Here is a 24555-nt window from a genome sequence, read left to right as displayed (position 1 = left end):
TTTGAGCCTAGACATTATACTAGTGGTCCTTAGACCAGAATCACTTTCTCCTGGGCACTTGTTATACATGCCAGCTTGGATTCCATCCCTGGCCTACGTGGTCAGAAACTCTAGTGACAGCCACATGAGGTGGCTCACGCCTGTCATCCTAACTACACAAGAGGCTGAGATCTGAGGATTGTGGTTGAAATCCAGCCTGGGCACTAAATCTGTGAGACTCTTTATCTCCAATTAACCACTAGAAAACTGGAAGTGGTGCTACGGCTCAAGGGGTAGGGCAGTAGCCTTGAGCTGAAGAGCTCAGGGGCAATGCCAAGGCACAGAGTTCAAGCCTCAAGACAAAAAAAAAAGAAGAAAGCAGCTCTAATGACAGGGCCTAATTTTGTTGTTGTTGTTGTTGATGATGCAGAGTATCACTATATAGCCCACTATGTCCTGATGAACAAGCCTTCCAGGTGATTCCTGCTCAGGTTTGAGAATGGCTGAATTACTGCTATATGAAGGGTCTCTTTTATGCATAAAAGGCATGTTTAATCTGGTCTGATTTTATTTTCTAATTTATTAGATGAAGGCCAAGATATCATTTTAAGTAGTTAGAATTTTAAGCGTACAAAGGAAATATACTACCTTTGTGGTCTGAAGGAAATGACAACACATTTTCCCCTTTCTTTCTTTTTTTTAAAATTTGTTTCCGTGGACCAAGAATGACATCTTAAAAGGCTGGTCTAAAATGTAATGAATTGAAGCACAATAAATAGTGAAAGGCTAAAAGAAAATATAGAACAAATCATTCAGAGGCTGTGTGGTTTTGCAGTCGACAGTATTTCACAAAAATGTGCCATGAAACAAAATGACTAATATTTTCTGGCCCTAGGAAGCAATTCAGTGTCCACTGAGGATCCATTTACATAAGTACAGTAAAAAGTGAAAGAGGAAACTGATTTAACTTGGTTCTGACGTCTATCAAAGCGTAACATTCACTGCTGGATTTCTAGTCATGTGGTTAGATAGGAATTTTCCCTACAAAATATCTTAAAGCGATAGTTGCAATGGTGAGGGCTCATTTGTTAGTTCAATGTTTGAAATTAATCCTGATTTTTCTCTGGGAATGTTACTGCTCAGGAGATTCAGGGTAGGCAAAGGAATCCTCAGCTAAATCAGTGCTGGGAATTTTATGAGCCCCAAGGCAGCAGAGGTTGAGCTCTAACAGTTCATTCTTCTGCCCATAGAGGGCAACCTCTAGGCTGAGGAAAGAGGAAGGTTTATGGATGGAGGGGACTGGGGAAGAACTCCTTCCTCTGGTAGAAGGAGTAGGGCTGAAAGAGGCTCCCTTTGCAGAAGTGTCAAGTATGAAGACTAAGGATAAGGATTTTCCACAGTTGAGTGGCTGTATGAGGAAACGAACTATTTTTCTCTGTGCTTGGTCTCAACATGCTACTTCAGACCAAATGTCTGAGGGTTATTCCCACACCAAGCTAGTCCCTAGTTCTTTGCAAAAACCAATCTGTGTCCTACTGGTCAACTCTGACACAAGTGCAGAGTTACTGCAGACTCCACAGAGTAGAGGCTTTGATCAAGACACATACACCAGCCCCACATCCCAAGTTGTAATCTGCACTCTGATCAACAAACTATAAATCCTGTGATCAGATTCAGTCACTTGCTGGAATGGCTCCCAGAACTCTGGCAAACACTTACTGGCTTATTACAAACAATAGAGTTGAACAGAAGAAGAGTTACACATCTGGTGAAATATGGAAGTGGTCAGAGCACAGGCGCTTCAGTCCCTGGATTTGGGGTCTGCTACCTTTTTAGTTTTGATGGTATTCGCCAACTCAGAAGTTCTCTGAACATGTCCTCCTGCTAATATGGAGGCTTCATTATGTATTCATGATTGATTAAACCATGGGCTATGGGTGATTAAGCCAACCTCCTAAAAGGTCTGATGCTCTAATCACATGACTGGTTCCTCTGGCAACCAACTCCCATTTGGAGGTAATTCAGTATCCCCTTTATTAATCTCATTAGCATACAAAGAGGAGTTTACTTCCTTTTAATCCTAAGGATTCAGAGAGCTCTAAGACAGGAAATACAAAGACTAGATACGGATTTCTTATTATAAATCATGATATCCAGTGACCAAATATATATTAGTAATTTGAACAATCAAAAAATTTGGAAATTTGTTGCTGCATTAAGTAATTTGAACAATCAAAAAAATTAGAAATTTGTTGCTGCATTCAGTTTGGTACAGACCTCTGAGGCACAGGCTAAGGGGAGGTTAAATGACATGTTTAGGAAATAGCAACAGCAGGCTAAGGACCTATTTGGTTGAAGGCTGTGCAAAGGGTAGAACTATGGATTTGGCAAGAAAATGGAAAGAGCTGAAGGATATTCTTTTGACTTGGACTGACTTTTTATTTGCAATGAGTATGGTCATTTCATTCACACGTGGTCTTGAGTATACACATTTTACCTTAATGGATTTCTCTTGAGTGAAGTTATAGCCTTGTTACAGCAAAGTTCATCTCATAGTGAGACAGTATAGTTAACACAAGAAATAAAGTCCTGGAGGACATTTTTTTAACAGTCCTGGGGCTTGAACTCAGGGCCTGAACACTGTCCTTGGACACTTTTTGCTCGAGGCTAACACTCTGACACTTGAGCCACAGCGCCACTTCTCATTTTTACTGTGTATGTGGTTCTGGGGAATCAAACCCAGGGCTTCATGCATGCTAGAGGAGCACACTACCACTAGGCCACACTCCCAGACCATGAAGGATATTTTTTAAGTCAAAATACTTGGATATTGTATTGTTTGAGGAGAAAATTTCCATTTGGGTGGGTGGGTGGTTGGGTGTACGTGGGTGTGTGTGCCTGGACACTGTCCTCGAACTATTTTTCTCAAGACTAATGCTCTTCTACGTAAGGCACAGTGCTCCTTCCAGCTTTGCAGTGTTTTTAATTGGAGGTAAGAGTCTCACGAACTTTTCTACCCAGGCTGACTTTGAACTCCAGTCCTCAGATTTCTGCCACTTGAGTAGCTAGAATTACAGGCCTGAGCCTGTAATCAATGCCCAGCTGATTGCCATTTTTAAGAGTTCATGCTGGCTATCACCTAGAGCCGAACACAGGAGGCAGAGAGGATGAAGAAGACCAGGTACACTGCTACTTTGGAGTCTCTGGATAAGAATAGGAGGAACTGACATTTGTAATAATTAGTAGACATCTAGGACTCTCCTAGCAGAGGATTACAGTAGCTCAAAACCTAAGTACATAAGGTCATGTAGGATGAGACCAAATGAAAGGATCTCTAGGATATGGAAGCAAGAGGTTTATCTTGTGTGATTGTTGTTCTTAATGTACTGTTATTTCTCTTCTCTTTTGTTACCCTTTGGTTAATCTCATATTGTTACAGTATCTAACTTTATTACCTGATATATTGTATACATGTTTATTGGCTTATTTGAAATAGGAAAGGGAAGAGGGGAACAAGATGATTGGGAGGGGGTGGAGGGAGGAAAATGGGGACAAAAACATGAGAAGGGATATCAGTGTATGAGAAGTAATGCACCTACTATTTGGCAAATGTAACTAGAATCCCTCTATTCATTACTCTGACAATAAAAAATAACAAAATAAAATAAAGAATAGGAGGAGCTGAAGAATGAAAAGTAGAATAGGATTTAGAGATTGGCCCATGGCATTGGCTCATGTACTGGATGCAACATTTGAGAAAAAAGTTGAAATAGAATGAGCAGATTTTTGAAGTAATTGAGCTGGAGGTGGCATGCATAGGAGGAAGAGCAAATTTTGTGAAGGAAAATGAAGCATTTGGTTAGGGCACTCATCCTGTCCTAACATCCTGTCCTATTGCTTCATTACAAACTAACTGAGACTCATGATGCAAAACTACCATTTACTGTTATCTTTCATGAGGTTAACTGGGTTCACAAATTCACTCCTGCACTTGCAATTAGGCATCTGACCCTCACTCGTGTGGCTGGTACTCAGTGCTGGCCATTGAGTAGGAGCCCAGCTGGAGTGTTTGGCAGTGCCAGGATATGTTGCTTGGCCTTCTTATGGTAGAGCAGTTCCAAGAGGGAGCGCTCCAAGCAGTTGCATTCCAAGAGAGGCACGTGGGTATTCAAAACACTCCTAAGACTGAGCCTGAGAAGTGTCCAAAGTACTTTTGCTATGTACTATTTTCTTGGCCAGGAAATTCACTAAATCTCTATTTAAGGAAAGTTTTACCTCTTTCTGTGAAGAACAGAGAGAAAATAAACTGTTAACAGATTTTTTGTATTTTCATATGTATAATAATATTAATGAGTTAATTCTGAATCTCTAGACTACCTCCTTTATTGAAGTACCTCAGACCCAGTGGGGGTACTTAAAAGGGTATTTACACTGAACATTTGGTCATGTCAGTGCCAAGGAAAGAGAAATTCTTTTGTTGTTGTTATCATTTTGTGCCTCCTTGGGATTTGAACTCAAGACCTGAGTTCTGTCCATGAGTTTTTGTGGTGAAGGCTAGCACTCTACCACTTGAGCCATACCTCCACTTCTGGCTTTTGGGTGGTTAATTGGAAATCAGAGTCTCATGGACTTTCCTGCTATGGCTGGCTTTGAACCACAAACCTCAGACCTCAGCCTCCTGACTAGCTAAGATTACAGGTATAAGACACCAGTGCTCATCATGAGCAAAGCTAAATTCACCTATATTTTTTCCTAAGGTTTTATGTCATTTCAAAGAAAAAAGTAATGGGAGAATGAATGACCCATTACACTGCAGGTACAACTATAGAGACCACAGAGCTGACCATCAGTACAAATTCACTAGCATTTTTTAATGAAATCTCTTTCTTTCTTTCTCTCTCTCTATATATATTTATGTATATATGTGTGTATTATGCATCATCCACAAATGATGTATATATGTGCTTATTACACTATTATACGTATAACATCTATATATGTGTTGATATTATATAAATGAGTATTATAGATATATATTCATATTTAATATATTTAGTAGTGACTAGTGGTGGTAAATACAGTGGTAAAAATCTGTTTTTTTTCTTAAGTAGTATATTTTAATTTCAGTATTATATTTTGGAGTGTAATAGATCTGTTGTTTAAAAGAAAACATTTTTAAAGAAGCAACAATAAAAATGATTATTCAAAGGAAAATTAAGATGCATTAATAAGTAAAATGGTTGATTAAATACATCAAGTAAAATTGTACATTTTGTAACATTAAAATTAGATAATACATCAGTACATTTTCTACCATCAAATCAAACATCAACAATCAATGGCAGCAAAATTATTACACTAAATTTTGCTGCTAAATTTATTTATTGAATTTTTGCCAGTCCTGGAGCTTTAACTTAGGGCTATGGCATTGTCCTTAAGCTCTCTAAAGGCTAGCACTCTACCACTTAAACCACTCTTCTGGCTTTTTCTGTGTATGTGGTACCAAGGAATTGAATCCAGGGCTTCATTTCATGCATGTTAAGCAAGTTCTCTACCACTAGGCCACACTCCTGTTGCTAGTTTTCATTGCTCTGATTAAACTCTCTCTCTCTCTCTCTCTCTCTCTCTCTCTCTCTCTCTCTCTCTCTCTCTCTCTCTCTCTCTCTCCCTCTCCCCCTCCCCCTCCCCCTCCCCCTCCCCCCCCCCCTCTCTCTCTCTCTCTCTCTCTCTCTCTCTCTCTCTCTCTCTCTCTCGTCCTGGGGCTTGAACTCAGAACAGGGGTACTGTCCTTGGAAACATCTCAGTGCTAGATCCTGTCACTTGACCCATAGAACCCCTTCTGTCTTTTTTGAGGAATTGATCCCAGGACTTCTTGCATGCTAGGCCAGCACTCCAGGCCCACACATGTAATGCTAGAATGCTAGCTACTCATGAAGCTGAGATCTGAGGATCGAGTTTCAAAGCAATTCCAGGAAGACATATCTGAGAATCTAAGACATTTATCTCCGATTAACCAGCAAAAATGCTGGAAAAGGTGTGGATCAAGTGATAGAATGCTAGTTTTTCGCAAGAAGAACTAAGCAAAAATGTGAGGCCTGGAGTAAAAAAAAAAAAAAAAAAAAGAGTTGTTAAAAATTCTAGGTCCATTGTTAGCTGTCTCACTCTTTTATCTTTTTATCTTGCTTTTGCTATTTTTTTTTGTTGCTTTTGGTCATGCAGCTTGAACTCTGGGCCTGGGCCCTGTCCCTGAGCTCTTCAGCTCGAGCCTACTACCCTATCCTGAGCCACAGCACCACTTCTGGTTTTCTAGTGGTTAATTGGAGATAAGAGTCCCACAGTTTTTAGTGTCGTTAGTGTCTGGCTGGCTTTGATCCACGATCCTCAGATCTAAGCCTCCTGAGTAGGTAGGATTACAGGCGTGAGCCATGGCACCCAGCCTTGTTTTTGCTTTTCTAAATATTTTTTGATCATTTTTTTCTTGTGTGGAATGTAGTAGAAATTAGACTTGCACCTTTAGATTTATTATTATTACTATTGAATATTTTATTTCAAGGTGATGTATAGACGGGTAACTGTTTCATAAGTCCGGTAATGGGTACATTTCTTTTTGTAAAATGTTACCATTCCTTTGCTGTCTCCTACTTTTCAGCCCACATTGCATAGTTCTTTTCAATGTAGTGTTTATTGAGTACTACTGCTGCATTATTCACGCTGTATTTTATGATATTTTAAAGAAATTTACTCGTTATGCTTAGCTGATACGAATCTGTACTCAGTTCTAAGAATACATCAAGCTACCTCCCCCTTGGCACGCTTATCTCCTCTATATTCTCCCCTGCCTTTCAGTATAGTTCATCCTTTTGGATCTTCAGGTCTCTACTTAAATATTGCTTTCCAAAGTGCCTTCCATGAGACTATGATTGTCTAAATGATAGTTCTTGTTTTCTCTCATTACCTTCCACACCACACTTAAGGAACTCTTATTTAAAATCATCCCTTTTGCCAAGCACTGGTGGCTCAGGAGGTTGAGCTCTGAGAATCACTATTCAAAGCCCATCCAGGCAGGAAAGTCCGTGAGCATTTATATCCAATTACCAGCAGGGGGGGAAAAAAAGGCCAGAAATGGAGCTGTGGCTCAAGTAGTAGAATATTTGCTTTGTGCAAAAGCAGCTAAGAGACAGTGCCTAGGTAATATGTTTAAGTGCCAGGAGTGGCACACATTTTTTTTCTCTAATATTTATTTTACTTAAATGAACTATACAACTTGTAGATAGGGATGGGAGGGAAAAACTGGGAAAAAGTAAGGGAAGGGGTGACATTATCCAAAAACAAACGTGCTCTTTATTTGACTTATGTAACTGTAACCTCTCTGTGCATCACTTTTATAATAGTATTTTTTTAATTATCAATTTGGGTGAAGAAACAGACACGTGTGTTAAGGCTACTAATGTTACCACACCACATGACCTGCAATCTGATGTCATTTATCCAAACATTTTCCATGTTCTATAACCCTTGCCAATGATTCTACCCTCATTTCCGGCTACTCCCAGCATTCATTCAATCTGCACTCCTTCATACGTTATCTATGCATTACCATACTTGAAGGATGAGCTGTGTACTTGTGACTTTCCTCTTTATGAGACCCTTGAGAAGAAAGTTGACAAAGAGACACATGGTCCATCTGTACAGAAGTCCATATTGAAGTGTTCAGTTAATATATATGGACGAACAAACAATTGATTAACACTGCTTCGCATATACTGTCTGGTTTGAACATTGATGAAATGCCCATCCTTTCCTGCCCTACTAACCACTAGTAAATCCAGCTATCATGGTGAACTCTTTCAGAATTTTAGAAACAAGTCATTAGATTAGGTTCTCTAAAACATACATTACATATACCATCTTGAATAAAATTAATATTTTAATGAATTCAAAAAGCTTCCCTAAACTGGCTTTTGCATTTGCTTTGTCACAAAACCAATATGATTTGTGTCCTATATTAAAAACTTTAAAATGCAATTTAGCTTTCTTACCTTGCATCATAAAATTTGTTGCAAAGCTATTTTCACTTTCTTTTAGTCTTATTTGTCCATTTATGTGTCTTTGGGAGTATAAGGAGAGGCACAGAAATGGAGGGACAAAAGGCGAACAAATGCAGTCGTGGTACTCATGGGACATTATCTTCAAAATGAACTCTACAATTTTTGTTTTTGTTTTTGCAAGTCCTGGGGCTTGAACTCAGGGCCTGAGGACTGTCTTTGGGCTTTCTCAAGGCTAAGAGCTCTACCACTTTAGCTACAGCACCACTTCTGGCTTTTTTTTTTCTACGTATGAGGAAACCAAGGACTTGAACCTGGGTCTTCATGCATGCTAGGCAAACACTCTACCACTAGGCCAAATCCTGGCCCAAACTATACAATTTTTAAGTGGGAATGGGAGGGAAAAACTAGGAGAAAGTGAAGGAAGGAGTGACATGGTCCAAAAAGAAATGTACTCTTTACCTGCCTTATGCAACTGTAACCCCTCTGTGCATCACCTTTATAATGACAATAACAATTTTAAAGATTTGTTGCTGGGGCCAGAAGTTTGGCCTAGTGGTTAAAGTGCTTGCCTAGCATGCATGAAGACCCAGGTTTGATTCCTTGGTACCACATACATAGAAAAAAAGCCGGAAGAGGTGCTGAGGCTCAAGTGGTAGAGCTCTAGCCTTGAGAAAGTCCAAGGACAGTGCTCAGGCCCTGAGCTCAAGCCCAGGACTGGCAAAAAAAAAAAAAAGATTTGTTGCAAAGAGGAAAAAATAGTATTTTACTTATTCATTGCCTGCCTCCCTCTTCAGACTTGCAATATGGCAGTACCCACATACATTATTTGATTTTGTTTCATGGTGTTGGGAATAAAAGTTCGGGCCTCCAGCAGGCTAGGTAAGTGCTTTACCATTGAATTACACCCCAAACTCCACATCCATGGTTTTTATCATTGCACTCCAGCATTTGGCCTATTTGTATAGCACACACTAGAAACATTTGAGATATGGCAATTCCTGCTTTGTATGTATTCCTGGGCACCCTGTCAGCAAGCCATTAATAAAAAAGAAAAAAAAAAGGAGAACTTACTCAATAGTAAAAAATCACTCTATGTGAATTAAAGGAACCAGTACAGGGTCAAAGTTTATTGGCTGAATTAAGAGGTTCAGAGAAAGTCACTAATTTTCCAATGAAGTGTAGCTTCAGTATGTGAACTACAAATGCTCATTTGTTCACTTTACTCTCATGGGCTCCTGCCATCTCCATAATTTGATGAAGGAGAAGAAGGTAGATAGTTGTCCTTTGTTTTATAAGGCAATGGGCCAGAATGAGCACCTTAGTCAGAAGGAGACTGAGGGAAGTCAGTACTCAACATAGCCAGTGATCAAAAGAAGTGACTCGTTTCTAAACCTCATTCATTGTAGAACGCTGTTCAGTTACACCTTGAATTCTCGTACCTTTTAGCATCTATAAAATTAATCACAATGTATGCCATGACAATGTTTACTTTGTGGCTTTATTCTTTTTAAAGAGTAATTGAAAACAATTTGTATCTTATAATTGGCAGCATTTTGAAGCCCATAACAAAAAGACAAGAGGCAATTGGTGAAGAAACTTGGAATTAGCTTGTTAGGAGTTAGCCATTATAGTAGATTTTTTTTTGCCAGTCCTGGACTTGAGCTCAGGGCCTGAGCACTGTCCTTGGGCTTTCCTCAAGACTAGTGTTCTGCCCTAAGCCACAGCACTTCTGGCTTTTTTCTATGTATGTGGTACCGAGGAATCAAACCTGGGTCTTCGTGCATGCTAGGCAGTCACTCTACCACTAGGTCAAACTCCTAGCCCTATAGTAGATTTTTGAAATGAAATAATTCCCACCAATAGTTTCTATATGGCCATGTACCTCTTCCTGTCAAGCAGTGGGGTGTCTTTTCTCTCTGCATGATTCTAGGTTGATTAGGTTGATCTTGTGCTTTTCTTTGATCAACAAAGTAGAGGAAATGTACAACTGCACTGAATGACTTCTGAGATTTTAGAGGATTTCCAATTCTGTGTGTGTGTGTGTGTGTGTGTGTGTGTGTGTGTGTGTGTGCGTGTCTGTGTCTGTGTGTGCCTTCCTGGGGTTTGAACGCAGCCTCTTAAGTAGCTAGGAGTACAGGCGTCAGCAGCACCCAGCTATCATAACATATTTTTGAAAGCATATGCAGTACTTTTCCTCTGCATACCATCTCTAGCCTTAATAGGACACTAAAATTGAGATTGAAGTATAGTTTAAAGCACCCAGAGCCAGGATGCTGTCACTGAGCTTTTTCTTTTTTCTTTCCTCACAGCTAATGCTCTACCAATTGAGCCACAGCTCCATTTCAGCTTTTTTGATCATTAGAGATAAGGGTGTTAGACTTTCCTTCTCAGGCTGGCTTTGAACTGTGATCCTCAGATCTCTGACTCCTGAGTAACTAGGATTATAGATGTGATCCACCAGTGCCAAGCAAGATTTCCAGTTCTTTTGTAGAGCTTGCCACCTCCATGTAAATCTAGTTACTGAGTGACAGGAGTTTACTAAAGGAGATCATGAGGGGGGCCACAGCCACCACTACCAGTCCAGTTGATCTGTCTTAGACAGTTTCATGTGCTGCAGAGGTGAGCCATCCCCTCCTGAATCCCTGACCCACAGAATCATAAATCCTAATAAGATGACTTTGTCTTAAGCCTCTACATTTTAAAATTATTCATTGCACATCAATAAATAAGATACCCTACTCTTCTCTACATTTTCCCCAATTTGAAACAACTTTTCTCCTTCAAATAAAGAACTCTCCTTCAATGGCGGGTGCCTTAGAAAAATTGCTAATGTTTCTTACACATCACATTTCCCAGTACCAACAGAGAAATCATGACATATTATGGGAAGTCCGTTGAAAACCAGTCCTGATGGAATCATTTCCTCAAGACATCCATTCCCGATTCTCTCTACTTACTGAGCTTCACTGAGTATCTCAGTGTCCTTCCTAAAAGACATTTTTCTGTATAATCTAATATCAATTCATAATCATCACAGACATCATATTTAACATTGTCTAATACTTCTAGTTAGTAAGTAATTGCTTGTCTGTGGCAAATCTTTTAAAATGTAGGTTTAAGGCCACTAGAATAACCTGGATCTGCCCAATCCTGAGGCTTCTAGGGCACAGGCATGCCCCCAAACCAACGCTCATGAGAATGGCCACTCAGAACAACTGGCCTGCTAACCAAGCAGGGCATCTTTCATGTGCGTGCTGGTTTCTCAATAGAAAACATGAACATAAGGAACATTGCAAAAGGCAGGGCAAGGACTCGGAAGGATTTAATATCTGGCAAGGTATGAGAGGGAAACTTATGTTTTTACTCTGCAGTAACAACTTCTGAATAAAAATCTTGGTTGGTAGCCATGTGTGGAAACATAACACTAACCAAATAAACCACAAGGTCATAAAACTAGGAATGTGCAGAAATTAATGAATCTGCTTTTTCTAAATTTATTTTCTCTGTAGGAAAAAAATCCCTTATTGCTTTATGAAATATAAGTATGAATGTGTATCTATATATGTTTACTCTGTAAAAAAAGGTGTCATTAGTTCATATTATTCCTATTCTGTGGTTTAATCCATGCCTATATTCTAATATATTTTACTTTATTCTTTTTCTTTTGGTGCCAGTCTTGGGGCTTGAACTCAGGGCCTGGGTACTGTTCCTAAGCCTTTTTGCTCAAGGAAAGCTCTATTCCACTTGAGCCACAGTTCCGCTTCTGGCTTTCTGTGGGTCATGTTTTGAAGATATGAGCTTCACAGACCTTCCTTCTCAGGATTGGAGTCCAAATCAGTCTACCAACCCAGAAAATCCATGCAGCCAGTTCTAGACATGGAATCAGTCGTGCCATCAGCCAACTGATAGATGCATCAGGATGAGGATCAATAATACAGTCTTTGTTACAATTCAGTAAAGTGTCATGCTTGGATTTGGATAGCTATATAACATCTATAAGAGGCATAAAGTTGAAAAGAAAACTAAAGAATGGAATCAATAACAAGAAAAAGAAAAGAGAGTGCATAGGAAAACTTAGTCTGACACACTACCATGGATTTCAGTGATTCACCAGGAGACAGAAAGACAGATATCCTTTTCTAGCAAGTACAAAAGCCCATCATTATTCTCTATTGTTGCAAAAGTACATGGACTGACATCCCTTCTCCCCCCAGGCCTCCTGTCCTCTTTTCTGGATACCAATAGCAGTCCCGGAGAAAATAAGACTAAATGTCACAGGTTGTCCTGTTGACATTTTCTTTTTTAATTTCGGTACCCTTTGTCTATTCTTTTCTTTCTTCATTCTTTTTCTTTTCTTTTTTTTTTTTTTGCCAGTCCCAGGGCTTGAACTCAGGGCCTGAGCATTGTCCTTGGGCTTTCTCAAGGCCAAAGCTCTACCCCTTGAGCAACAACACCACTTCCAGCTTTTCCCTATGTATGTGATACCTAGGAATCGAACCCAGGTCTTAGTGTATGCTAGACAAGCACTATGCCACTAGGCCAAACTCCCAGCCCCCTTAATATAAGCTGGGGAAGGGAAAGACAATCACAGAATTGGTGAGACAAAAGATGAACCAATTCAGCTGTGATACTCATAAGACACTATGTTGGAAATGAACTTTACAACTTGAGAAGGAAGGGAGGGGAGGGGAGGAGGAAAACAGGAGAAAACAGGGAGAGGGTAACACAAGAAATGTACTAATTCCCTTACTTACATAACTGTAACCCCTCTGTATATCACCTTTATATGCATTTTTTTTTTTGCCAGTCCTGGGCTTGAGCACAGGGCCTGAGCACTGTCCTTGGACTTTCTCAAGGCTAGAGCTCTACCACTTGAGCCTCAGCACCACTTCTGGCTTTTTGCTATGTATGTGGGGTACCGAGGAATCGAACCCGGGTCTTCATGCATGCTAGGCAAGCACTTTAACCACTAGGCCAAACTCCCAGCCCCTATGCATTTTTTTAAATATAGGGCATGCACTCATTGAAGATAGAAAATCACTATTTTTTCCAAATGAATATGGGAAAATAACAGCTCAGTTCTTTTCTAGCAAAGGGAGGAGGGCAATTCACATCAAGCCAGAGACTCAAAGTTGAGCTTTGTAGGGTATACCCCTTCTTTCTTGATGGGAATAGCTTCGGGATGGAAGTGAGAAACATTCTCATGACTTCAACATTTCCCCTCATAGCACCTGAGGGCTTCCACTTCAATTTGTGCCACTTTGCTGAAACACCACCACTTACTAACATAGATGCAAATGTCCCTGCAAAGGGGCAGGGGGATGGGAGTAGGACCCCTGGAGCTACACCAGGGCTTAACAACTGAGCATGATCCAGGAAATGTGTGTTGAAAGCTTGATTTCTGCGTATGAGACAGGAATGGGTGGTGGGCATAGAGAAAGGGGGGATACCAGTACTGGGGCTTGAACTCAAGGCCTTGTACTCTTGACCTTTTAACTTAAGGCATCCTATCACTAGAGCCACATCTCTCCTGGCTTTCTGCTGGTAAGTTGGAGATAAGAGTCTCGGGGACTTTTCTGCAGGAGCTGCCTTTGAGCTTGGATCTTCACATTTCAACCTCCTGAGTAGCTAGGGTTACAGGTATGAACCACTAGTGCCCATCTGGGACAGTGGTCTTAGTGGACATCAGCTCCCTTAAGAGTTTGGATATAGAGGCAATGGAATAGGGTTGAGATGGGGGAATGTTGATAGAAAAATCAAGGAAATGAATGAGACAGGACAAGGACACAGAGATGGCAAATGATGTCAAAATTGGCGAAAATGGTCTCAGAGAGTCCCAACTGCAGGATAAGGTTGAATGTTCTTCTTGTCCCTAGGGTCCAGGATTAGGCTAGAACTGCCTGGCATAGAGATCCTTCAAGGTGGGATTCTCCAGTCATTTTGGCACCTGAGGCCAGGTCTTACCAAATTTAATCCGCCTATTAATGAACTGTGCTACTGGCACATTATATTCTGTGAACTGCTGGCTTCTAAACATACCCTGTCAGTTCTTTTCAACAGGAAAGGTTTTTTCCATATATTTTTATTGTAATTAATAGAAGGGTTACATTATATTCACCAGATAGAAGGTGCATTACTTCACAAACATTGATACCCTTTCTCATGTCTTGGTCCCCATTTCCTTCCCCCACCCCTGCCCCTCATCTTGTTTTCTCCCCTTCCCTATCCAATTTCAAATAACCAAATGTGCATATATACAATATATCAGATAACAAGATGAAATACTGTAACAATATGAGATAAACAAGGGACAGCAAAAGAGATGAGAGATAACATAGTACATTAAGGACAACAATCACTCATTATATGGCTTTTTTTTTTTTTTTGCCAGTCCTGGGCTTGGGCTCAGGGCCTGAGCACTGTCCCTGGATTTTCTCAAGGCTAGGGCTCTACCATTTGAGCCACAACACCACTTCTGGCTTTTTGCTATGTATGTGGTACCAAGGAATCGAACCCAGGTCTTTGTGCATGCTAGGCAAGCACTCTACCACTAGGCCAAACTCCGGCCCCATAGCTTTTGTTTCTATATCCTGGAGGTCCTTTCATTTAGCGTCAAACTATATGGCCTTAGGTATCTAAGTTTTATTCTGTTTTAAATCTCTACAGGGAGAGCCCAAGGTTTCAACAGATTATAACAAATGAGGGAAACCATTGAACCTATGTTCCTTTGAGTCTGGCTTACTTCACTTAATATTATGTTTTCTAAGTCTTTCCTTTTCCTTACAAATGGGGTGATGCAATTCTTTCTGACAGCAGCATAGAATTCCATTGTGTATAAATACCACATCTTGTTGATCCATTCATCAACTGAGGGGCATCTGAGTTGGTTCCATATCTTTGCTATGGTAAATAGTGCTGCAATGAACATCATTGTTAGTGGCTTTAGTATGTCCTTGTTTTTGGATGATTGGGTAAATGCCAAGTAGTGGAATTGCTGGGTCATAGGGGAGCTCTATGTTTAGTGTTTTGAGAAACTGCCATACTGCTTTCCATAGTGTTTGAATGAGTTTGCACTCCCACCTGCAGTGTAGTAGGGATCCCTCCTAGCCGCATCCCCTCCAGCATCTATCTGTTGTTATTAGATTTCTTGATCATGGCCATTCTAACTGGACTGAGGTGGAATCTTAGAGTTTCAACAGGAAAGTTTTAAGGTTCAGTGTCTTGTAGCCACAACCAGAACTCTAAGATCAAGCTCCTTTACACGGAAGTTTGCCAATCAGGACTGGACTGGAGATACTCAGGCAACTAGTTCTCATTATCGTCCTGTGCATTTTCAGCAGTCATGTTTCATATGACATAGTTCCTCAAAAGACCAAAAGATGACAAACCAACCTTCACAGAAAACTTATTACTGCTATGGTTCCTGCATATGTATTTTAGTGTTATTCTTCAGTATATAAGTATATGTTAAGGTCTTCAGGTTTTGAAATGTAAAGAAAACTATTTCTGGTAGTCTAATATAGGGAAATAGTGGTCTGTCATCTTAGTGTGTGTGTGTGTGTGTGTGTGTGTGTGTGTGTGTGTGTGTGTGTGTATGCTCACACACACGTGGGTCTTGTGGCTTGAATTTAGAGCTCCAACTCTGCCCCGTTCTTTGGCTCAAGGCTAGCACTCTGTCACTTTGAGCCACAACTCTCCTTCTGACTTTTTTGGTAGTTTAGTGGAGATAAAAGTCTCACTCTCTTGTCCTGTATAGCTTCCAACTTGATTCTCAGCTTTTTGCTGGCTAATTGGAGGTAAGAATAACATGGACTTTACTTCCCAGAGTGGCTTTGAACCCCAATCCTCAGATCTCAGTCTTCTGAGTAGCTAGGATTATAGGCATGAGCCACTGGCACCTGGCTTTATATTTTTTCTATTGCTTTCCTCTCTTGAAACAATTTAAAAGTTAGTAACATTTACAACAAAGCTGACTTCTTAAGTGTAGGGCTAGGGATAGAGTTAAGACATTGAAGGTATGTATGTATGCGAACAGATCAATCACTTTAATATTCTAATTAAATCCTGAAATTTAAATCTCCTTCTAACAGCATATTTAGAAAAGGAAGTAAAATGAGAATGTGACAAGATTATAAAACCACTAGTCTAGCAGTTCTCAATGTATATCCAGAGGAGTCTGGGGGCGGGGCAGTCTTCTGGGTTCATTTCAAGAGACTTGCAAGAAACCAGTTCTGCATAAGCGTGGATTTGCCTTAGTGCACTTTAGCCAAAACGCATGAGCAACCGATCAAAAGCAGAAATAAATGGATGATTGTAGCCATCCTCTCTTATGCCACACCCTAAGACTTCCAATAATATAGCACAATGGCCACCTTCTCACTATAATTTTAGGGAAACATAGTTTATTTTTATGAAGAGAGCTGTGTATATTAAGGTGAAAGCATTTGCCATTATTAATTTAAGTGAACAAAACATATTACAGCAATTTCTGTTTTTAATTTCTAACATGGCATTAGTAAATGTAAACCACATAAATAATTTCTATGGTCCCTTATACTTTTTAACGGTATGACAAAAGGTCCTAATACTGAAATGCCTGGGAATTGCTGCTTGGTTCCTAAGGAAATTCTATAATTTTTACCTGTATACTGTGGTTTATATTTAGTTCATGTGTATCCCCTAAATTTTGTGTGTTAATAGCTTGGTCCTCAGTATATGACATAGGTGATGAATTTTTAGTAGGTGAGGCGTAGGGGAGGTGTCTAGGTCATTGAAGGTGATTAAGGCTGTTCTCTCAGAACCCCTAAGCTCTTACACAAATTAGATCCCTGAATCTTCCCCCTGGCTTCCTGTTTTGCAATGTGATCTCTTCCTCCCACATATGTTCCTACCTTTGCTACCTCCGGAGTGACAAAGTCTAGGGGAGCCCCCCAGAGCCTTTTAATCTACAAGCTAAATAAACTTTTTTGTTATATAATTACTTTCTCTAGGTATTTCATTATAGTAACAGGCAATAGGCTCGTCCACCACTTAAAGTCCATTTCTCTACCATAAGCCTGTTTCTACCTCTATGTTCCTTTCCGCTTCCCTCTCAACAGAATGTCCCTATGCAAAGGGTAATATTAAAATATTTAGAAATTGTCATGACATGAGAAGCCATGCAGTGTTTATGTTTGCTTAACCATAAGCAGAAATTCTGAAAACAGCAGATTCCATCTTTGTGTTCTAAACCGTCTCTTCTCACTTATGGATTCTTTCTATCTGTGAGCATGTGAGAATTCCTACTCTCACACTAAAGACTGTTCTGCTCATTAGCAAATCCCCAAGTTTGGCATAGTTTCTTGGCACTTTGTAGGGGTTTATGGCTCTGTACTCATATATCTCTCCTGATCGCAAACTCTACCTGACCTAGCACTATTCCTCGGTTTTTCTATAACGACAAGAAGTAGAAAGGTCATCAGCCATTTTAATTACCCACCTAACTTATCCCAAGGAAATGGAACTTCGAATAATCAAATATTATCTAATGTTTTAAATACCAGGATTAGAGTTATTTGACCTTAATGGACAGGTGAAATGCTCCAGAAAATCACTTTAACTGAATCAGTCAAATTAATCTAAATAAAACCTGGTTAGCACATTGCACAGAGTGCAAGAGAATGAGCTTGTCATCAGAAATGCACGGAATGTTCTTAGATGTCTTTTTTGGGGGTGGGATGAGATTCTGAGAAATGGGAGAAAAGATGCAAGGAATTTCCAGAGGTCTAAGCTAAGCAAATGAGTGTCAATTCTGCACACTTTGTTCTCAATCTCCTGGAACAGATGGCTCCTCTTAGGATAGTCCTTTCCTTCCTACTTGCTTGGAGGGATAAAATCCCCACCCCTTCCCTAATTTAGATGTTAAAGTCATAGTCTTCAGTAGCCCATAGTAGAATCTTATTTTGAGGATCATCTTTAGAAAGGTATCAAATTAAAGTGAGGGTGAGCACAGCCCAATACAATAAGACTTGTATCTTTATGAAAGAGACCTTGCAGACAGTTATGTGATGATATAAGACATCATATAAACATTAAGCTATTATATACAAGCCAAGAGGAGAGGCCTAGAGTAATAGCTCCTTTCCTCTCATCTCTCAGAAGGAAACAACCTTACAAATACCTTGATATTGGATTTATCTCTTCCAGAATTCTGAGTCAGTAATTTTTCTGTTGTTTAAACCAAGCCACCTAATCTGTGGGATTTTATGTTATAGCTACCTAAGCAAACTTGCATTGACATTGACAACTACAACCCCATTTTCTCTAAGGCATAAGGACTTCCTAGGTTTCCTAGCTTTGTCATTAAAGGCTAGAACTCTATGTCTTGAACCACATCTTCACTTTCACTCAATTGGAGATAAGAATCTCAAGGATTTTCTTCTTGGTCTGACTTTTCAGATCTCAGCTTGCTAATTAGCTAGGATTATAGGCATGCGCCACCAGTACATGGATGTAATTAACTTTAAGAAATGATTATCACAAAGGCTCTACTGAGAGACAGAGATAATCAATTACAAACTGCTAAGTATTTTCTGTATTAAGACAACAAAAGTTAAAGCTTGGATTATATCGGGCAAGCATGCAATGGATACTATCTGTGATGAAGTACTCGTCATGCTCTTTGTCTCCTTTTGGCCTTTTCTGCTTGCATGGACTTGAAGCAAATTCCGGGGCAGAAGTGGGAAAGGAAGTCAACAAAAAAAAAAATGCTGTTTCCATCTGAAAATCTCCTGTAGAGATATGAGTTGCCTGGACCTGTTTGCATAGTTTTGAAGGAACAGCTAGCACATGATGAATGAAGTTCTGATGATAGATGCAGGAACTTATCTAACTGGCCTGGAGTCGCAGACAAGAAGGAACAGGAAAAAACAGGTTAAGATATACATAAGGGGGGGTGAGGAAGAAGGGAGAATATATAAAGATCACAAAGATGAAGAGACTCTGGGGGATCAAACATGTGTCTCTGGACATAAATCTGAGCACTAACCTTGCTGCTGAGTCCTTAGGTCTCAAATAGAGAGGAACACTACCAACCACAACTGACACATGATTTTAAGGTGAATGACCATTATAATTGTTTACTTTGCATCGTCTGATTTGTTCGCTTAGAATATAAAGTCCAAGGACACTAGTTCTAGCTAATAGAGAATGCTAAGACCCAGAAAAGGTTTTTGTTGCTTTTTTTATTGCCCCAGACCACAGACAGAGTCTATCCATCTCCTAGTGCTTTTTAAGTACAACCCAACACCCTCAATGTTATTTCTAGTGTGTGTGTGTGTGTGTGTGTGTGTGTGTGTGTGTGTCCTGGGACTTAAATTTATGGCCTTGCACTCTCATTTGGCTCTTTCACTCACAGCTGGTGCTCTCCCACATTAGTCACAATTCCACTTTTAGCCTTTTGCTGTTTAATTGGCAATAATAATCTCTCACTTTTCTGCTCAGGTTGGCTTCGACTATGATCATCACATCTCAGCCTTCTGTCTAGCTTGGATTACAGACATGAACCATCAGCTCCTGGCCTCTAGAAGTATAATTCCAACATTTTCTCTGCAGAAATCTTCCTATATGCCTTTGACAAGAACTTCCTGAGGATGATATACTAGGTTTTCTCTAGCCACTGCACTAAAAGGTCATTCATTCATCTGTCCAACAAACTTTTCCTATACCTTAGCCACTGTTTGAAGTTATGGAAAACAAGGCAAATAAAATACTGTGTTTTAATATTAGTAATAGCATTCAATAACAATATTAATATAGTAGTGACATATTAGTAATAACATGTAATAATAACACTGCTCCTGATTGGGGCTTACATTTCCTGAGCACTTACTCTGTGTCTGTCACTATTCTAAGCACTATATATTGAGTTTTTCGATCTTCACCACAGCCAGTGAGCTGGGTGCTGTTGCCCTCACCTTCTTATAGATGAGCATCCTGACACACAGAGAGATCAGTAAACCTGTGATTATTCAGAGTTTGAAAACTGGACATCAACTAAGAAGTAACAGCAAAATAATCAGGCCATAGTGAAATGATTGCAGACAATCCTTGGTTGTTAGGGTGAAGTAGAATCAGGGACCTAACACACCTGTGTCTGGGGCTGAGAGAGACTATCTTGTCCTCCATGTGGGTATGGGACTTTTGGTTAGCTGAGATAAGAGGGCTAAGAGAGTGTGATGAGCTTGAGAATTGGAGAGGCAGAAATGAAATCCCTCCACCTTCCTTCACCTCATTTCAGATGTATGGGCTATTTCTAATGCAGCACAAGGAAGGGATGCCTTGATATGCTTGGAAAAGATCAGCAGCATGCTAGAAGCCTTGTACTTACAGGAGTATGGGATGTTCATTTCCCTATCAGGATTAAAGGCCAGGTGTTTGTGTAGTGTTTATTCATTCCATCAATATTACCACTACGTGGCTGGAAACTATCGCGTGTGTGTGCACCCGCGCGCATGCGCGCGCGCACACACATACATACATATGTTGGATACTTAGTGGATAAAAGATTAAGAAAAAGAAAACATGATTCCTTGAGCTTACAGAGGCTATATTCCTGTAGATGAGACGACAATATGGGAGCAATATAAATGTATCTGTTACAATGCACATCAGCAACCAGGATAGTGGCTCATGCTTCTTGGCAGTTTGAGGCAGGAAGATCTAGAGTTTGAAACCAACCATAGCAAGACAGTCTCACACAAACTACATCAGCCACAACAGTAAAAACAAGAAGTATATTAGATAATATGTAAGGAAAAAAGAACATACAGGAAGTATATTTGAAACAAGTCTTAAAGGAGGCAGAACAAACTGGTGCCAAGGCGTTAAGGCAGGAGTTGCCTGGTATGTTAGGAGGTTAGCACAACTGGTATGGTTGGTGAAGGTGAGAAAGCATCAGGTGAGATCAGAGAGAAAATGGCTGTGTGGCACCTGTCACATAACTGTAAAGACCAAAATGGGAAGGGTAGTAGGAATGGAGGTTTTGATTATGGATATATTTCCAAGTCAGTAGTGTTCTGCTGGTGGCTAGGTTGGGCACCAGAGGAGAAGTATCGAGGTCAAGAGAGGTCAAGGCAGCTCCATGGTCTTGGCTAAATCTAGAAGGATGGAGAGGCTGTGAAGTATTACAGAAAGCTTTCCTGTGCAATTGGTTTTGGAAAAGCCCAGACATTTTGTCCTAGATCTAGAAAGTTAGAGAGACTGTCTGGCACTAAGTTAGAAAGGGGAAGTCTAATGTGGATTAGTGTAAAGAACAGACATCTGGGCCAAGAGTCCTTCATGCTTAGACACTGTCAAAAGACATGAGAATATGAAATCTCCCCATGTGACTAGCTGGAGTATTTTTTATTTTAATCACAAGAATTAATGTAATTACAAAAGGACAGAGAGGAAGAAGAAGAAAGGACCAAGATCAATGTAAAGAGGCTGTAGAAGAAGCAGCAAGGGAACTGAGGAGCAGTCCCTGAAGAGAAGAAAAGGGCCTGGGGTCCTGATACAGGTTGGGAACATGTATCCAAGACAAAGGTCTTTGACTGGAGGCATGGCTCAAATAGCAGAATTCCTGCCTAGTGAGAGGTCTGGAATCCAATCCTCATATTACCATAAAGAAAAACAGAATAAAAAAGAGAAAGGCAGGAGGCAATACAAGAAAACAAGAAGAGTCAGGAAAGAGAAGAGAGGGGAGGGGAGAGAAGAAAGGAGAGACAAAAGGAAGGAAAAGAGAAGAGAAGAAAGGAAAAGAAAAGAGAAAAGAAGGAGTCCGGATCTGCCTGTTCCACCGGGCTGGCACACCCAAGTGACAGTCTTATTCTGATCCTTGCTCATGTCCAAGGATCAGAAGTTAAGTCAAGCAAACATTTTTAAGAAACAGATGCATTTCTTTCCTGAAGACAGCAATTTGCCTAAGTAGGTCCTAAGAGCTCAGGGATGAATGGAGGAGATTCTAACCATCAATCCATTGTTAACCCAGTTTTTCACCTCTTGTGTACATGTGGTTTCTAACCACACTGGAATTTGTTTAACTAAACAGTCCTGATTTCCATTTCTCCCACATCATCCTTGAAGGAACAGAGCATTTTGAAAATGTTAGTCTTTGCTAGTACACTGCTCGAGTTGTCTTATTATTATCTTCCCAATTTTATGGGAACAAATATATACAGAGCCTTAATGAACAAAACTGTAATTAAAACCAAAGTTCTTAGCCAGGTGCGGCGGCTCACATCTGTAATCCTAGCTACTCTGGAGGCTGAGATCTGAGGATCACAATTCAAGGCCAGCCCAGGCACTAAAGTCCACGAGACCCTTATCTCCAATTAACCACCAGAAAACCAGAAGTGGCGCTGTGACTCAATGGGTAGGGTGGTAGTCTTGACCTGAAAGAACTTAGGGACAGCACCCAGGCCCAGAGTTCAAGTCCCATGATGGACCAAAAGAAAATCCCCAAGTTCTTTTGTATACTCCAACTCTTTCACTTCCTTATGCCTTGCTGCTGATCCCCATTGATGATTAACACAGTCCATTCTTAAAATGGTTCCAACATTCTTCCATTCATTTTGTCTTTGACCTCTGCTTTGGAATGAATCCCTGAGAACCAAGTTTAGCTGTATCTCAATGGCAGTGCAAGACAAAGGGAATCCAGTCTCAGTTCTGTGTAGACACTGGCAGGAGACAGGAATTCATCTGAAGACATCATCCACAGGTCAAGTCAAGGGTAACATGGTTGGCTGAGCAGATCCTGGAGCTGTCCTGAGCAAAGGGTAGTCAGATGGCTGAGTTCTGGAAGATTTAATGTGTGAAGAGAGGGAGCTGATAAAGATGATGGCCCTTTCATCTAGCTAATACCCTTTCCTACATCTCTCCTAGGTTAGTAGACTTCGTAAGTTAATTATATTTATTTTATGAACGAAACCAGACATAGCTCAGGAATGAGAGTCTGGGAATTAATGGCACAGCAGTGGAGAAGCAGTATCAACTGTTGTGTCAGGCTGGCTGAGGTCCAGATTGCAGCCTGGACAGCTTTCCTGAAGCATTGCTTAACCTCCTTGGTCTCAGCAGTTTCCTCTGAGGGGGGACATTATGATACATTCCTCGAGGAGCTGTGTGACGATCCCAGATGATCTAGGGACAGCAGCTGTTCTAGATATGTTAGCAGGAATTGCATAAACTGTAATAGCTGCTATTATTTTGGGGGTTATTGTAGCCTTTCTATGAAGAAGCTAAGGAAAAGGTAGGGAAAGGATAACATTCAGCCTGTTCACCTTTACTGCTCTCTGCAGACATTAATAATCAGTCACCACACTTCTACTTCTAAATTATGCCCCCAGATCATAACCAGAGAGCTGGACTTTGCTTGTATGAGGTGATGTACCCATTTGCTACAGCCATTTAAAAAAAGAAAAGCCCAGGGAGGCATTTTTAAGGGCTTGTAGGTAACATCTATTTTAATGAGAAGAGAAGATCTGACTCAAAACCAACCTCTAGTAGTAAAGATTCAGGTGGGCCTGTATACCTTAGAAGCAGCAGTGAGTGAGGAACACGATTAGAAAGAAACTGCAGAGCCAGTGGATTCTTTTCTCTGTGGTTACGCATAGGCTGTCTCCACTGTCCCCGCCAGGAAGGGGCAGTTAAAGACAGCTCACTCTGCTGGGCCTGGGGCCCTGTGATGTCCAAGAAAGAGGAACCCAGCTCCACTCCCTTGTGCAGGGGCCCCTTCCTTACCTCCCTCCATCACCCAAGATGGGCTCAGGAGCCAGGAAGAAAGCCCAATGCTCAGCTTCCTCTTCCACCCAGCCCTGTCTCAGCCAGAGCTGGCAATGAGAAAACTGAGCACTTTTCCTCCCCATCACAAGACAGGGCCCACATTTTTTTAGTATTCAGTGGAAATCACCCCAGGCCACAAAGTCTTACTAATACCCAAGCCCCCAAGGGCAGAGACCCGTCATTAATACGAAAGCAAATAATCCTACAGGAGAAGCCAGCTTAGTGACAGGGGAGAGTCTTGGTTTCAGATTTCTACTTTAGCAGATCTGTGGTTTCTGCTTCTGGCTGGACAATGGGGAGCTGCCCTGACTGGTAGAGAAGGTGGGAAGGAGGCCCCAGCCTGTATTTTGTGATGACTCACCCCATCTCACATCCTTTCAAAATGAAATTTCCTGATAAGCGACCTTTTCCCCTGCAACACTTCTTCAAGGATTCAAAAGAGAAAAGAAAAAAGAAAAAAAAAACTATGCTTTACCAATATTAGCAGATCCTTCTATATTCCAACAGAGCCATGATTGTAGCCAACCTCTACTGTATACAAGCAAAACTCAGGAGCTGGTCAGAACATCTCTGGCTATAAAAGAAATGCAAATCAAAATAACTTTGAGATCCTATCTCACTCTAGTTAGAATGGCCATGATCAAGAACTCTAATAACAACAAATGCTGGCAGAGATGTGGTCAGGAAAGGATCACTACTACACTGTTGGTGGGAGTGTAAACTTGTTCAG

This window comes from Megascapheus bottae, chromosome 5 (assembly GCF_031878675.1).
Source record: "Megascapheus bottae isolate mThoBot1 chromosome 5, mThoBot2.hap1, whole genome shotgun sequence".
Lineage (NCBI taxonomy): Eukaryota > Metazoa > Chordata > Mammalia > Rodentia > Geomyidae > Megascapheus > Megascapheus bottae.
The sequence above is the reverse complement of the archived record's forward strand: the minus strand, read 5'-3'. Positions refer to the sequence as shown.